General features: G+C 37.7%; 1 protein-coding gene and 1 non-coding gene across 3 annotated transcripts in view; one reads left to right on the top strand and one right to left on the bottom strand.

Annotated features, from left to right (window-relative positions):
• The window catches only part of CCDC141 (coiled-coil domain containing 141), a 276,321-nt gene that overhangs the window by 161,395 nt on the left and 108,926 nt on the right, over positions 1-6,000 (bottom strand). The window lies entirely within an intron of this gene.
• LOC114045991 lies at positions 5,754-5,887 on the top strand. Its single transcript, XR_003569454.1, has one exon. It is a non-coding gene; the product is annotated as a small nucleolar RNA SNORA71 (small nucleolar RNA).

The raw sequence follows: 6,000 nt of genomic DNA, 5'->3' as shown, positions 1-6,000 counted from the left end.
AGAAGAAGAAGAAGAAGAAGAAGAAGAAGAAGAAGAAGAAGAAGAAGAAGAAGAAGAAGTAACTAGAATTTAAGGTTAGCAAAGTGCTTCACAAATATTATTTCATTTTATCTTCAATCCTCAGAAGTGGGTATTATTTTTCCCATTTTACAGAGGAGGAAACTGAGGTTATATGACTTGCCCAATGTCACACAGCTAGTTAGTGACAAAGGCTGGGTTTAAATTCCTGACTCCAGCACTCTATCCACTTTACTACCTAGCTGACTCACTTAGCCTCTTCAGGCCTCAGTTTTCTCAGCTGTGAAATGGGGGTAGGATAGGCTAGATGACTTTTAAGGTCCTTTTCATCTCTAAATCTATGATCCTATGTCCTTAGAATGCTATGATGACACTGAGAAAAGATATCAGGGCATATACTTGTGAAACTACCGAAAAGTTTAGGCTGTAGAAGCGATTCTGTGTTCTTGGTAAATTGAAGGCTGTGACAAAGTAGCCTATGGAGAGTGCCTTGACAGCTCATGAAGCATGGTTAATCTGGAGCGAGCTCTCCTTAGTTATAGCTCATTTCTTTCTCAATCTCTAAGCACTCAGTGCTGCTCAGGTCCAAACCAAGGAGAATTAACTCACTGGCACAACACTTACAGAACTCTACATGGTTACATTCACAGAATCACATTTTTGGTTTTAACTCGGCAATTCAAATCAGAGGATGGTGCATAGTTAAGTAAAGCATGTTTACATCTGGCTTTTTAAAATGAAAGAAATGAAAGGCAAAGGTGGTATAGCGGATGGAGAACTAACCCTGGGTGGTATAGAGTAAGCACAAAACTGACCTCAGGGTCCAGAAGACCTGGGTTCAAGTCCTGGCACCTACTCTCTATATATACCTTAGCAAGTCACTTAACCTCTAAGGGATATAGGCCCTGAAACTATAGGTTTGATAATAAGTACCCAACTGCATTAGGAGAGAGAGTTTTCTTAGTAGGAGTATGCTCTAACAATGGAATTATAGATACAATCCAAAAAATGATAATAAAGATATGTTCAAGCTTTTAGAGGACAAAAGATAGATGCCTTGAGAAATTGGTAATCTCCCTTTACCTGCAGCACAAACACCTCCAAGCAAGAATTGGACATGCCCTTTGTCAACATTTCTGCCTCTCTCCTGGCCCATACAAAAACAAGTATCAACCCAGGTAGATAATGGGGTTTCTTCCCATTCTGGATAAGTGAATAGTACAGCACCTATAGCCCATTCAAGGCTGTTCTGCATTCTGGCAAAGACACAAAGCAACAGCCAGAGGAATTGTGGTTTTAGGAAGTGTCTATCTATCAACTAAAGATTATAGGATTACAGATTTAAAACAGGAAGGGATCCCCGAGGCTAATCTCACCTCCTCATTTTGCAGATGAGGAAATGGAAACCCTGGGATGTTAAATGATTTGCCCACAGTCATATAAGTAGTAAGTGTCAGATGCAATGAATAGTCAATAAACATTTATTCCATCTCCTATGTGCCAGGCACTCTGCTAAGTGCTGGGGATACAAATACAAAAAAGAAAAACTTTCTGCCCTCAAGGAGCTTACAATCTAATGGAGGAAAACAACACACAAAAGGAAAAAGGGGAAGGGGAGGTATCCAATTGGGATAGGGGGTAGGGTAGAAAAGTTTGAAAAGTCCCAAAGTAGTGCAGCCAGGTGAGAAAAAAGAGGTCTATCCTGAACCTCCTCCTTAAATTTACTAGGTGGGAAATAAAACCTCACATCTGTTCCTGTCTCCCTCACAGGCAAGTTGTGAATTCAATGGCAAATTGTTTCCACGTCAAGGTTCTAGATTTTAAGCACAGCATGACTATAAGGTATGAAGTGATTACCCACAAATCAACAATTAACATTTTCTGTATTCCAACAAGCAATCTCTGGTACAGGTGTTCTTAAGCTGGGGTACATGAACTAATAGATTTCAGAGGATCCATGAATTCGAATAGGAAAAAAATTACATCTTTATTCCAATATAATTGCTTTCCTTTGCAATTCTATTTTATTTTTTGTATTTAAATACATTATTCTGGGAAGGGAATCATAGGCTTTACCAGGCTGCCAAAGAGATCAATGACTGAAAAAAAAAAGAAAAAAAAAGGCTTAAGAACCCCATCCTAGAGGAAAGGTCTATGTCTCCTATAATTTCAGGCAAGATGTAGTGTTTCCCCCAGTTAACTAGTTAGAAAATTCAAAAAAGAAAAAATACACAAAAAAAAGAAAAGGGAAAAGATAGGAAAGGAAGGGAAAAGGAAAGGAGAAGGGGAAAGGAACAGAAAATGAAAGAGAAAAAAGGAAGCACCCTTTAATATTTGCTCCCATGATTCGCTTTGTATAACTTCTGGCCACAGAGTGGAGCCAGTAGTATAGATATACATTACAATGTGCTACTCAGTAGCACAGAGGCAACTAGAATTATGGCTACCAAAAAATGAATCATTCCCAACTATGATCAAAAACATAGCAAAATTCAAGCACAGAGCCTGGAGAAGAAATGATTTTTCTCTTCCTTCTGTGATTCAATAGTGAGATTTCAATCTGTTTCTCAGCTGAACAAGTCAAAAGGGTATCATTTAGGACCCAAAGTTTCATTATAAGCTTTCACATTTTCAAAAAAGATCCAAAGTGAAAGGTTTGCTGTGGCCTAGAGAATAACATTTTTTTTTCATCCATGGGAACTTTAAATGGATGCTTTAAAAGACATCTTTCTGCAAAATTGCTGGGGGTTTTTTTTGTTGTTGTTGCTATCCTGATCCCTGAACAGCTTTTGTTTTCTTTTTTTCCTCTTGGTCATATTTTCTATTGGTTTGTTGAGAAAGGAAAAAAAAACTGAAGCCCAGGACTATAGGATTCTATTGGAAGGTTTTTTAGGGATTTTTTTTAGGATTTTTCCTATGATTTCTCCAAGCTGAAGTTTTTTCCACATTAAAATGGAAAAACAAAACCCTAATCATTTCCATTGGGGTACAAAGTAAAGCCTGTGATACTCCTAAAAGGAATTTAAATAACATTGTCTGAAGAAAGAGGAGGCTGTGTGGGTCTACATGATTGCAAGAAAATTGCATTGTAATGAAACGAGTTAGTCAGATTCCCTGCAGTTCTTCTCTATGACTGAGCTATTGGTAGGGAACCAGAAACAGCATTCTGAGTCAAGGGTGTCCTTGATGAATTGGACTAAAATGGTTTTTCAGTCTATATCGAATTTACCCAGAGTATATAGACATAATCTTGATCCCAGTAAACAAAGGACACAATGATTTTCTCTATTCTCACCAAATAGAAGAAATACCAAAGGATTACTGAGTTATATATCCTAACTAAAAAGATTATGTGATTTTTAGGACCAATCATTCAGAAAGACTGTAGAATCTTGAAGCATTAAAAATGTAATAGAAAACAATTTTCCTGGAGTAATGCAATAATCATGGGAGACAAGAGGATGGATGCACCATATGTCTTCTCAAGGTGATTCAAAAACCAACATTCCATAATTAATCATGAAATCACAGATTTAAAGCTAAAAGGATCATTTAGTCCATCCATATCATTTTATAGCTAGGGAAATTGAGGACCCAGAAGGTTAATAAACTTATTCAAGATCCTATAGTTTATAGTAGCCCTGGAGTTAGAACCCAGGTCCTCTGACTCTAAATCTAACTCATTAAATTATTGGTAGAGGTAGTCTGGAATCAGACAATTAAGGCCATCAAAATCTCACCCAGAATTGTCTAATGGAGGAAATTAATTAACATTAGAAAATCAGGGTTTAAGTGATGTGCCTCTTTTCCTAACATGATAATGCATATCTCAAAAGCTCTTGAATTAAGTTCGGGCTTAGCAACTGCAAAAATCATTTCATCTTCATCTGTGTTACAGTATAATGTAGAGAAATGACCATTCAAAATGATTTTTACGTGTAGCTTTACAATTGGGACAGTTAGCAAAGTTTCAGCATTAATACCAATTTCATTGAGACAGCATCTAATGAATGACCTGTTGTTAAATGGTAAATTGGGCAACTAGCTCTGCTGTGTGCAAATTGTGTCAATATGCTACAGATCTAAGATGTAGTATTAGCCAGGGAGGGAATAAACACATTGTGAATGATGAGCAAAGCAACCCTTTCACCTATATAAAATGGGCACATTGTAGAGTGTTGATGGGCACTGACACTGTTTTCACAATGATAACTGGTGATGACACAAAGCATTAAATTTTGTAAAGCACATTCCATAAGTTCTCTCATCCAAGTATCACAATAGCCTTGGAAGTGCAACATACAAGTATTATTATCATCCTCATTTTACAGGTGAAGAAATTGAAAACAACTTGCCCATCGTCCCACAAGGAATAAGTGTCAGAGGAAGAAGTTGAACCTAGATCTTTCTGACTTCACAAACAGCTATTTTCCCACTACTAGACCACAAATGAAGCAAAGAAAGTTAAAAGAATGTTGGTGCCAATTCTCACTCACTTTCCCATTCTCACATATAGTTTCCAATATAAACAGGTACTCCTTTCTTCAAAGACATGTACAGTCTGATCACAAATACAAAAACTATCCTTTTATGCCACAGACTTTGCTTTCTTTTGTATTTTCTTCATATATCTATGGTTCTTCCACGTTTCTTCAGTGAACTTTATCACTATGATAACTATTTTTGGTTGTTCAGTTAAGTCACGTCTGACTCTCCATGGCCCAGTTTTGAGTTTTCCTGGCAAAGGCATATGAAGCCTTCCCTTGTCCTCCAAATTAGAAGTGATCTGGCTTGAGATGAGTCTCTTTGTCCAAGAGACAAAGTCATGTACCCAGATCTTTATTAGGAAAGGCCCACCTCTCATTATAATATTATAATATTCATTATAATAGCTCATTGTTAACCAGTCAAGAGGTGGTTTCTACCTGTCAGGAACAGCACAAATGCTTTGCCACATGAAAGGAGCCTAATGGCATTCCAAACCTCTTCTTCAGTTGGAATGTCAGCTAGGGAGGGATTGACTTCAACCTGAGGTTAACTGGTCAATGACTTCAGCATTGATTGATGATGGTCTGTTGAAAACACATAGAAGTGTTCAGCTCATCTCTCTAGGATTATGTCCTTATCACTAATCAATGTGGCTTCATCAGCACTGAGTAGCTGAGATGCACCACAGGTCTCTGGCCCATAAATAGCCTTCAGGGTATCATAAAAGCATTTTGTTGTTACTGTTAGCATAAAACTGAATTTCATCTGCCTTCTTACTGAGCCAAGAATCCTGCATCTCTCTAAGCTTTGCTTGTAGTTTTGTACTTTTGATGGAATTAAATGCTGCCTTGTGAGAGATGGATGAACTATCCTGCTGGTAAACCCTGTGGAGTTCTCATTTTTCATTTAGCAGCTTCTGATTTTCCCCATCATTTTAGTTAAACCAATCTTGATGTTTGCGAGTGTTTTGACCCAGATGAGCAAATGCAGTACTGTACACCAGATCTCTGAAAGTTGCCAACCCCCTTTATAAAGGTTTTTAAAAATTCAAGAGACCTCCAGGTGTGGTTTTTGATTTCCAAGAGAACCACTGACCTCAATTTATTATCTGTTAACCTAATTAATAAATTGATTATTAATTATCCAGAAACTATGTCTCTCAGGCTTTTCATTCATCTCAGGAGTGATTCTTTCCTCCTTCCTTAAATTTCCCAGGCCACTTTATGAACTTAAAATCATAGTATAGACCCTGCATTTGAAAATGATCATGGTCTAACTGTGACCTGGTCATTGATAGTGTAGAAAGAGAAACTCTTGAAAGCGTTTTCCCATATTTGAAGGGTCAGCATTCAGCCCTTTCAAACCCTGTACCTTTCATACACTGGCCCCTTTGGTAGTGGACCATCCACGGTGCTGCGGGATTGGTACAAAGTCTTGTGAGAGCTTGGAGGTTGCCTTTTAATCCTAGCAGGCTGTTCAGATGATCCCATCATC

This window comes from Vombatus ursinus, unplaced genomic scaffold, assembly GCF_900497805.2.
Source record: "Vombatus ursinus unplaced genomic scaffold, bare-nosed wombat genome assembly UNPS02014779.1, whole genome shotgun sequence".
NCBI lineage: Eukaryota > Metazoa > Chordata > Mammalia > Diprotodontia > Vombatidae > Vombatus > Vombatus ursinus.
Note: the sequence above shows the minus strand (reverse complement) of the source record. Positions and strands in the feature narration are given on the sequence as shown.